Below are 11,698 nucleotides of genomic sequence, written 5' to 3'. Positions count from 1 at the left end.
ATTATCCCTGTTCTCACAATAATTGTTCTATTATGTGCTAAACCCTATTCATAGCAAGAACATATAGTTTGGAGATAGTAGAAGATATTCATATACATGCATTGATCCCTCTTCTACAAATAAGTTAAATGTAATTGGTTTCTTGCAATTCGGTTTATTGAATTTGTGATCATAATGTCTTGTTGTTCTTATAATTCCAAAATACATCTTACATATATAGGATTACAATATGTGTTACACACAGTAACTACAAGTGAAAATAAATAACCTAAGACGAATAAGAATGGACTCACCTTAACAAAATAAGAAAAGGGGACCGTGTCACATCCCAGCCCGGGCCCCCACCACCTCTTGGGCTTGACTCCACCGTAGCACGATATTGTCCATTTTGGGCCCTAACCACGCCCTCACGATTTTGTTTTTGGGAACTCACACGAGAACTTCCCAGTGGATCACCCATCCTAAGATTGCTCTCGCGTGAACTCGCTTAACTTTGGAGTTCTTGCGGAACCCAAAGCCAATGAGCTCCCAAAAGGCCTCGTGCTAGGTAGAGATATGAATATACATATAAGGCTTAAAGGATCCACTTCCCTGGGCGATGTGGGATGTTACAATCCACCCTCCTAGGGGCCCGATGTCCTTGTCAACACACTTCCGGCCAGGGATTGACTCTGATACCAAATTGTCACATCCTGGCCAGGGCACCCATCAAATGCCAGGCTCGACTCCACCATAGCATGATATTGTCCGCTTTAGACCCCAACCACGCCCTCACAGTTTTGTTTCTGGGAACTCACACGAGAACTTCCTAGTGGATCACCCATCCTGGGATTGCTCTCGTGCGAACTCGCTTAACTTCGGAGGATTAAAGGGTTTGGACTTGGGTTTGGGTTCTGATGAGTTTGGTTTTTAAAAGGGATTGGGCTTGGGTCACAAAGGCCCAAGGTTTTGGTTTAAAAGGGACTTGGGTTTTGATAGGTTTAGAACCTGGGCTTAGTCTAACGCTTGGGTTCGGCCTTAAAGGCTTGGCCCAAAGTCTTAGGTAAAATGGTTGGGTAACCCGGCCCAAAGGCCTGGGTTAAGGGTGGTTTTCAAGCCACCCTTTGGCCGGTTTGGTGGTTGACATAGGGCCTGGAATGTGTTTCCTCTGGCTATTAGCACAGGGACGAGGAACCGGCATGAGGCCTAAAATGTATTTTCCTCTGACTGTTTGCTCAGAGACAGGGAGCCGGCATGGGGCCTGGGGGTTATCGGACATTCACTAGTGATTATTATATATACAAGTTATGATTTGAGACATTGCATGGCATGTTAGGTTTCGGAAAACCTATGTTTATCATGATATATGTTTTCATAAAACCTGGGGGTTAGTACGTTGATAACTATTTTATTATTATTATATATATATATATATATATATATATATCAACTTGGTCCACTCATGTTTGTTTTGCGCCCCCTTTAGGACTTAGAATCGAGGCGTACAATCCCGGCGTCAAGGCACTTCCGCATCAACATCTTCGAGTCCTCTCGATGTATAACCCATTCTTTTATTCATTCAATTTTATATTATTTCTTTTAGTGTTCTAGTTAGTTGTATGCACTGAACACGTTCCTTAAATGCATATTCATTATTCTTTTATATTTATAAGCCTTATCTACCCCTTGTTTTCAGCATTTGCACTCAATAAATGACTTTCGTCACCTTTGGGTATCGGCCAGCACGTGTCTATCCTGATATTCGGGGAATATCGAGATCGGGACGTGTCAAACCGTGTTAGTGATCAATACTGCCCTTTTATTCTTGAGTATGCAGCCTCTTCCACCTTCGCTTTAACATACAACCCCATCACCCTATTGATCAACACCACCTCATCCTCCTCAGACCTCATCATAATCAGTTTCTTTCCACACGTCAAAACTGTAAACATTACTTAATTCCTTCGGCGTCGCCCTAGTCACAAACTCAAATGCCAAGTATCCCAGCATCCCAACGACACGTGTTGTGTTGGGCACTGCCCCGTGCTCTGCCCCGTGCTGATACAATTTTGCTAGCCCAAAAAGCCTCCCTCTTATCTACTCGTCCAAAAAAATATTGCTCGACTTAATGTCTTCGTGAACCACCATCTTGTCCAATTCGTGGTGAAGATAATTCAACCCATCTGCCACATCCGCCAGCACGCATTCCCGTTTCACCCACCCAAAATTGTCTTCAGCTTGCAAAAATCCACCCATCTAGGCTCTCGTTGAGCTGGCTTGTACACTAGCATCAGTTCATTCCCTTTCTTTCATCAACTTCGCATTTAGACCAAGTTCTTGAGCTACAGCCTCCTAATGCTCGCTATCTCCACCATGAACTCCCCCACCCCTTGCGACAAGTCATGGTTGACGCACTTGACGATGATTGCGGTGACTTTTGATAAAGTTTCCTCACTCAACTTATCGTTTGAGAATCTGTGCAGTCCCAATCTTCAATCTCATCGATTTCTACAAATTTTGTCGTGTTCTTTCACCAATACAAGTAAAACTCAGATGCTAAATCAATACAAAAACTATACCTAAGATTGAATCCCAACAATCACCATATACGACAAGGAAGAAGACAACGAACCCAGCTGAAAACATGAGAACTCATCGAGACACTCTCTTTTGCAACACCGACATCACTAAAACTCCAAGCTAAAACCCGTTGGACTTGATTGACTCCGTTTTGGAAGCCAAAAACCCGACAAACATCTCTGTCAATACGTAATTTGCAATCTTTGGATCCTTGTAAGTGGGGTGCATTTCCACTCATGACCTTCTAAGTGGTGGTAATGTTCACCACCCTATTTATCAACATTGTATGAGTTTAAATTTTAAGATTTGTATCTATATACTACACAAATCCGAAATTTAAACTTATCTAACGGTTATAAATAGGGTGGAAAAAATATTCCCTACAAGGGTAATAGTCCCAATATATAAATTAGGGTACTCATATTACTACTCCCAAGTATCATGAAATACATACTTGGCTATCATTAGTTTTTTTTAGTCTCACTTTCACACCTAAAGTTAAGTCTTTTTCTCCCATATTCATACTTATGTTAGCATGGACATCATGGCTTTGTAAAATGTGAAGTGGCGCTTGACTAGACAATGACTATGCAAAAACGTAGTACTGTGGGCTCTCCGCCAAAGTGTACGAGATGGTTCAAGTTGAAAATTGAATTAAATTCCTGCCAAATTAATTTTTTTTTTCTTTCAAAAACTTAAGAGCAGAATATGCCCTCCCCCGCCCCCCACCCCCCCCCCCCCCCCCCCCCAATTTCATCGTGAGCCCATGAGACTTTAGATGTTTTGATTTTGCAGGTGCATTTTCATCAAAGGAGAAGACAGCGAAAATTTGCATCCACATTAAAGTTCCAAAATAGTGAGGGTGAACATAATTGACACTATTGGGTGAAGCTGTTTTTCCAAAATATATGTACCAAATCACCAAACCAAAATATCAATATATAACTAGTATACAAAATAAAAAAATAAAAAAAGTGTTATAGGCACTTCAAAAATCTCATTCTACACTTCTTACAAGTGTATTTTTCCTTCCTAATATAGAAAGTTTAGAGTGTAATGTGAGATTTTTTGAGTGTTAATAACAATTCCAAAAAAAAAAAAAAAAACCTAAACCACCATTTGGGGCATATATACGTCTCTTCGAGGGCGATGGCGACGAATTGATTTTCGTTTCACTAGGGTTTGGAGGTGATGGAATTTTGGGTTTTGGGTTTAACTTTTGGAGTTCTACTATTGAGTGTGGAATATTAATACCAACGTCTTATTTCTTTTTTTTTTTTTTTAAATTTTTATTTTTCCAAAAGAACATTTTACATTTTTTTAATTGTTTCAGTATAACCATCGTCTAGTAGAGCGCCACGTCATGCTTTAACGGAATCCTTGACGTCCAGGTTAATAAAAGTATGAATCAGGAAGTAACACGTAACTTTAGGTATGAAAGTAAAAGTAGTACAATGAGAATTATGCTATAAATTAATACAAATAATGAAATAAGAATAGTTTATTGATAATCGCTAAAGAACGGTAGTTCGTTGTTCTTAAAACCGAGTTATCTCCCCCTAAAGTCGTAATGCGGTGCCGTAGAGACAGTAAGTTACGGCGTCCGGTCTCCAGAAGATAATCTAAGAATACTTGGTGTCACTTTGCATGGCTATAGCCTATAAATTGTTGCGGAAAAGCAATGCCCCGTTGCTGAGAAAGAAATGGCAAATAATGCCATGGCTTGACTGTAATTCATTGACAGTATCGGTTGAATGTAATTGAACAAACTCAACTGAAAATATTTCCTATCTCAACAAAATAGTAATAGTAGAAGGGAAGTGAATATAAATATTAATTATGAAATACATAGTAATACTCTTAACTATTTGAACTAAAAATGGGGTGTACAAATGATGTGTGAATTCAAGCATCTAGAAGGCCTTGCTTCTTTTGTTTTCAGTTCCGAGAATTCCTTCTGGGCTTTTCAGTCTAAATTCTGATTCCTGAATACACGAAGTAACCGCAGGATCAAAGCAGCAAACAAACTGCAGTATTTGACAGGAATTCAAGTGTATTTTTTAGGTCATCTGAATTCTAAACCCACCATTTCTGGGAAGTAGTACAAAAAGCTTTTGTAAGGAAGGCTTACTTATATCCAGTGGTTTTGGTCAACAAGGTACATAAACTCTGGAATCTTCTCCCCACTCATGAAAGTGTTCAGTCAAATGAAACAAAGTTCCTCTTCGTTTATATGACAACTAGGTAGAAACAGTACTTCTTGTTAGTACAACAAAAGCTTTTGTAAGGCTACGATACCATGACTGGATTTATCGATGTGGTACTCATAAAATATAATATCTCACAGCAAAATCTATTGGTTCGAAGCACAGCTGCCATAACATAGGAGATTCTCACCTATCGTCAGGATATGTCCAGTGGCGGACTCAGTTATGTCATTCAGGTCAATGAATTTATCGCCAATTATATTCCAATAGTACAATGAACTATGTTAAAAAATTTACACATATCATTGTTTTATCGAGACGAGAATGTCACAATAACAGTGAATCCGTTTTATGTAAGTTTTGAACATCAAATATGCAAGGGCATCAAAGCACTTTCTGGTTGCAATGGGGTTCAATATTTAAATACGAATACCGTCTTCAACCATATAATGGGCCAAAAAGCACAAGGGACTGAGATTAGTGATCAATATTATTCTTGACCACTTGGTTGTATAGATATTATAATTAAGGGCGTGAATTGTCAATTTAGTTCATGAATTATCACCTGAGTGAAAATTAAGTCGCTAACCTATTTTTTAAGAAAAATTAGTCCTTGAATTATTAAAATCTACCAATTACATCCCTAATATTAGATTCGAGATACTATATTCAATTTTCCGTCAATTTAAGGCACATTATTTGCAAGTGATACACATTGGAGAGTACATTGGTAATTTTTCATAAAAAAATAGTGTATGGAGTTAACTTCAGAGGGTAAATTAAACGTTAGATTCACAACCTATATGAAATGTTAAGGGTTTGTAGGCGAGAAAATTACTTTATTATACTCTAAAGTGTGTCAAGTGACTTCAGTTGACGAAAAATTGGATAAAGTAGCTTTGAATATAATAGTAGGGATGAAATTAGCAATTTATTTTACCGAAAAAATAATTTAAGGACCTAATTTTCATTGAAGTGATAGTTCAGGGACTAAACCGGTACTTTACCTTATTATTAAAGGTTGAACACCTTGATTAAGTGCGGGCACATACCCATACTTGGCATAGCATAGGTTAGAAGAAGTTAGCGACATGATCACGTGATGAGTGCTATAAGGACATGGAAATGTACCCGTGACGTTTGGTTGAAGCTGATTATCCTTAATTATGTATTTCAAGCTTTTTTTTTTTTTTTTTTTTTTTTTTTTGGTGGATAGCACCAAGCAATCTAGCCTTACAAACTGAGTGTTAATACCTTATGCTCTTTTCTTTGCATGCTTGCTTCTTGTGGCTTTATACTTTGATTTACTCACAACTCAAGCAACCGTTGCTAATCAGGCTCGACTTGTGCAATTGTAATAAAAGCAATTTATAACATACTTGTTTGAGTACTTCATGTTTATGACCTAAGTTGGAATCACTAAACATTGATAAGATTTGTAGCTTAAATGGAGTTGAGAAGAGATTTTTGCCTGTGTAAAGCGCATTGAGTTAGACTCTCATTCATAAAGCTTGAAATTCATGTTTACAAGTATTTTTCTTTACAAGATCAATGCAATGTTGTTAAGACCTAGCTTGACGTCTTCTACAATTGCACAGAGGAATACCAGATAGAATACAACACTCAATATTTCATTAACTCCTTAGATTCTCTTACAAGCCAGTATTTGTAGTAGATTCTCCCTAACAACTTGTAACTACTAACCAACTATTACATCCACAACGAACACTTGGCATAACAAGATGATGCCAACTGTCAGCATCCTAACAATACTTCCCCCTTGAAACTATGGTTGCAACAAGCATTAACAAATTGATAGTGTCCATCAACAACACAACCAAAACAGAAAGTCATGGAATGAGCTAAACAATTGCTTCACAGATGCTCAACTTCAAGAAACTTGAGCTTTAAGTCTTGATACAATTCCCAGGTAGCATCCTCTTTGGAGTGATTGTGCAATTGAACTAGAACTTCAATTGCTACAGTATTGCATTTCTTGATGATTCTTCTGGCTAGAATGGCAACTGGGACATCTTGCAAGACTCCTGAATCTGTAATCATAGGTAGTGGCACAGTAGGTTGTACATTTACTCCCAAATGTTTCTTCAAACATAACACACGAAACACTTGGTGCAATTTGGAATGCTCTAGCAATTGCAGCTTATATGCCACAAAACCAACCTTAGCTATCACCTAGAAAGGTCCATAAAATTTGGGTTGTAGCTTATGAAAGGGATGTGACGCAAAAGACATGTATTGGTATGGCACCAATATCAAGTAAAATCATCAATGTCAAATGATCTTTCAGTTCTATGCTTATCTACTTGAGCTTTCACCCTACCCTGAGCAGCTGCCAAGTTATTCCTGAGCAATGATAACACTCTGTCCCTTTCTTTGAAACTGTGATCCACTGTCATAGGCAAAAATGACTGGGGTTGGTTGACCATAAACTATCTCAAAGGGAGTGGGTTTAGAAGTAGTGTGGTAACTGGTGTTAAAGCTCCATTCAGCCCAAGATAGCCAATAAACCCATTTCTTAGGTTGGAGACTACAGAAACATCTCAAATAAGTTTCTAGGCATCGATATAAAATCTCAGTTTGTCCATCAGTTTGAGGGTGGTACCCAGAACTAAGACATAATGATGAACCTTGAAGCCTAAAGAACTTTCTCCAAAACTTGCTTAAGAACACTTGGTCCTTGTCACTGATTATCTAATTAGGCATTCCATGGAGCTTAAAAATGTTGTCAACAAAAAGTTGAGCAACTAATGAAGCAGAATAAGGATGCCCGAGTGCAGTGAAATGAGCATATTTCGAAAGTCTGTCCACTACCACCCATATCACTGTGTCCCTTTGCAAGGAGGCAACCTAATGATGAAATCCATTGATATCTGTCCACACTTTTGTAGGAATGGGAAGAGGGTGCAAGAGTCTCAAAGGAGACAATGTCTCATATTTATTATAGTGATAGATGGGACAACAAGCAATTGACTGTTTAATAAAAAATTTCATACCCTCCCAATGGAAACACTTGGAAATTCTTTTGTATGTCTTCAGGAAACCTTCATGACTAGCAGTAGGAGAAGCATGATGTTCTGCAAATATTTTGTCCTTCCATATGCTGTGTGGACTTAATACAATCCTATTTTTGTATTTCAAAAATCCATTATCCACTTGGTACTTGAAAGTCGAAATAGGTACTGAATTCACTGTTAAGGGACAATACCTATTATGTTTTTTCCATAATCCAAGGATCCTTTTCAAGGTTTCGTCTTAGATCATCTATTCATTGAGAATAAGGATAGGATATAGCTAAGAACTCCATTTCATCAATTCCATCTATTTGATGCAAAGAAGAATCTCCCAGAGGCTCAGGTACTCTTGATAAAGCATCTGCAGCTTGATTGTTGCACCCTTGCTTGAATTGTATCTCATAATCGAAACCAAGAAGTTTAGTAACCCACTTCTGCTGGAATGGTGTGTGAGCTTTGCCTTGGGGAAAATATTTCAGACTATGATGGTTAGTTTGAATTATGAAGTGGTTGCCCACCAAATAAGACTGCCACTTATGAATGGCATGTATGATGGCCAACATTTCCTTCTCATATGTTGACAATGCTTGGTTCCTTAGACATAAGGCTTTACTGGTAAAAACAATTGGCATCCCCTCTTGTTGAAGCACTGCTCCAATTCCATGGCCCAAGGCATTCGTTTCAATAATGAAAGGTTTGCTAAAATCTAGCAAAGCTAACATTTGGGGGGACATCATAGCCTGTTTAAGAGTTTGAAAAGTTGTTGTAGGTTCATCATTCCATTTAAAAATGTCTTTCTTGGTGAGAGCAGTTAAAGGACTGATAATCTTCCCAAAATGAGGGATGAATTTTCTATAATACCCTGTTAATCCCAAGAACCCTCTTAGAGCCTTGACAGAAGTAGGAACAGGCCACTTGGCAAAGACATCCAATTTGGTAGGATCCGCTGAGACATTATGCTGAGAAACTATGTGAACCAAATATTCCACTTGAGATTACCCAAAAACACATTTGGATTGCTTAACAAACAAGGTATGTTCCTTCAATGTATAAAAACTATTCTCAAGTGTTGCAGATGCTTGGACCAAGAAGTACTATAGACCAATATGTCATCAAAGAAAACCAAGATAAATTTTCTAAGATACGATCGAAAATTTTCATTCATCAAGCATTGAAATGTTGCAGGAGCATTTGTTGGGTCAAATGGCATCACTAGGAATTCGTAGTGGCCATTATGTGTCCAAAATGTTGTCTTCTCCACATCTTGTGGATGCATACGAATTTGAAGATAACTTGCCCTCAAATCGAGTTTAGAAAAATAACTTGCACCAAACAATTCATCAAGCAATTCATCAATAAAAGGGATAGGAAACTTATCATTGACTATATTACCATTGAGTTCCCTGTAGTCCATACACATTCTTCAGTTCCTTTTTTTTTCCTTGCAAGAATGACAGGTGAGGAATAAGGGTTGTTACTCACCCTTATAAAACCAGCTTCTAGTAATTCTTGCACACATTTATGTATTTCAGTTTTTCCACATGACCATATCTATAGGGCCTTATGTTGGTGGGTTTGCTGCCTTCTATCAGTGGAATCCTGTGATCATGTACTCTATGAGGAGGCAAGGAATTTGGTGTGAGAATGACTGCCTCATATTCTTGTAATAAGTTGGTGTGAGAAAGACTACCTCATATTCTTGTAATAAGTTATGCAACTCTTGTTGCTATTCTGTAGATATATTCTAGGAATTCAAATCAGTTTGGGAATGAACTTCAGCCAACTCAAAAGTAAAATGAAAAATATTATCTGATTCATGCTTAATGTGGTAAAGAACTGCTCCCATTGTTGTATCTTTTTGTAACAACCTTTGCATTTGAAGTGCTGATGCAAAAAGTTTTTGCATTCCAAGTAAACTGCGTGTAAAGCTTGTCGAAATCCCACAGAATAGGTCCCAAGGTCTTAAGCCACTGAACTCCCAACACAACATCACACCCACCCAAGGTTATAGCATAGAGATCATAAACAAAATAAAAATCTTGAATCCTGATATAAGCTTGGGATAATGTTCCTTGTGTAGCTACATTTCCCCAATCTGCTATTTTGACATTAAACACATACCCTTTATCCAAATAACCTTTGAGTCTACCCGAATCTATAAGGATGGTAACAGGGCAATTCTTAATATACCCAGAAACCTTCATGACGTTAATAGTAGGAGGTGCAGGGATTCCAAATAAAGCATAAGCCGTGATTTCAAGTTCTTCATTCTCCTATTCATCCTCAATACCCAACTTTGAATCTTGAACATCAATTAATAACAATTGCTTCCTTTCACAATTATTCCCCTTAACATATTTCTCTCTACAATGAAAACAAAGGCTATTTCTTCGACAATGATCTACCTCTTCAGGTGTTAGTCTCCTTACATTATTGGCTTTTGTTCACTTCTCATAGGATGAATTAGAATTGATAGTTTGCAAAAGAGATCGAAAATTGGGTTGAATTGAAAAAGTCTTGGAAAAAGATTTCACCTTAAGATTCGTTATCTTTGCATCCAATTGCTGAGCAAAAGTAGAAGCTTCAAGCACATCGCAGGGCTTCAAGATCTTAACATCATGTTGCAATTTTGGTTTGAGTCATCTCATAAAGCAAGATTTCATAAATGCAAGGATGATATCTCTTGTTCGATTGGCAAATCACCTGAATTCCATCATGAAATCACGTAGGGAACTCGTCTTTTTAAGATTGACCAAACCCTCTGCTGAATCGTCTAATTCTGAAAGGCCAAATTCTTGGCACAATACCTTTGTGAAATCATCCCAATTTGGGTAATTTTCCAAACACCTAGCCCATTGAAACCATTGAAGTGCATCACCTTCCTTCTTCACTTTCTTTGAATCTTCGATATTAAAGAAATCGAAGTAGTGCTCCACCTTGAAAACCCATCCCACAGGATCATCGGTGTCATTGAATCTTGGAAATTCCATTTTCAAGAATGGAGGGCGAGAGAACTGACTAAAATTTTGCCATAATTCTTGTTGACTGGAATGGAGATTCATCCTGTCACAGAGTTGGGAATCACTCTATGTAGTTTCGGATAATTCGCCCAATGACCCACCGTTTAATTCCGCCATGAGAGATTGTAATTGCTGCAATAACAAATCCTGGGTCAATTTGAAATTCGGCCGTGTTGATCGAAATTCATCCTGAGACTTCTTGAATTCGTCGCATTTCTCTTCCAGGCTTGAAACTCTTTATTCCATGGATTTACACAAAGCTTGCTGTGTCATACAACAGAGAATAATTAAGTGATCGAAACTGGCTGATACCAATGTTAAGACCTAGCTCGACATCTTCTATAATTGTACAGAGGAATACCAGATAGAATACAACACTCGATATTTCATTAACTCCCTAGCTTCTCTTACAAGCCAGTATTTGTAGTAGATTCTCCCTAACAACTTGTAGCTACTAACTAACTATTACATCCACAATGTACACTCGGCATAACAAGATGATGCCCACTATCAGCATCCTAACAAATGCACGGGATCGAGAATAGGTACTTTTGTATATGCCAAGAGCATTGTGTTGGATTTTCATATATGAAGTTTGAATTCATGTTTCACACATACATTTCTTACATAGTGTGATGTAATTTTCGAGTTTCAATTGAGAATTGGAGCCCTTGTTCAATCCAAACAAAGCAAAACTTGTTGTTAAGTCACAAATGATTGGTTTTCTTTAGTATCCGTTTAGAAACAAATGAAAAGGAAGAACTCGACTTTAACAGCAAGTCCCTGAAACCAAAGTAGAGAAAATTCTCCTGTAACCAAAGTAGAGAAAATTCTCTTGTTTAGTGAAAGGTCTTCTATCTCCTTGAGAGCGTTTCTCTCC

Source organism: the organism of the source record quoted next, unplaced genomic scaffold, assembly GCF_019419815.1.
Source record: "Pyrus x bretschneideri cultivar Hongxiangsu unplaced genomic scaffold, Pyrus_bretschneideri_v1 Contig94, whole genome shotgun sequence".
Lineage (NCBI taxonomy): Eukaryota > Viridiplantae > Streptophyta > Magnoliopsida > Rosales > Rosaceae > Pyrus > Pyrus x bretschneideri.
This window is presented reverse-complemented; position numbering follows the sequence as displayed.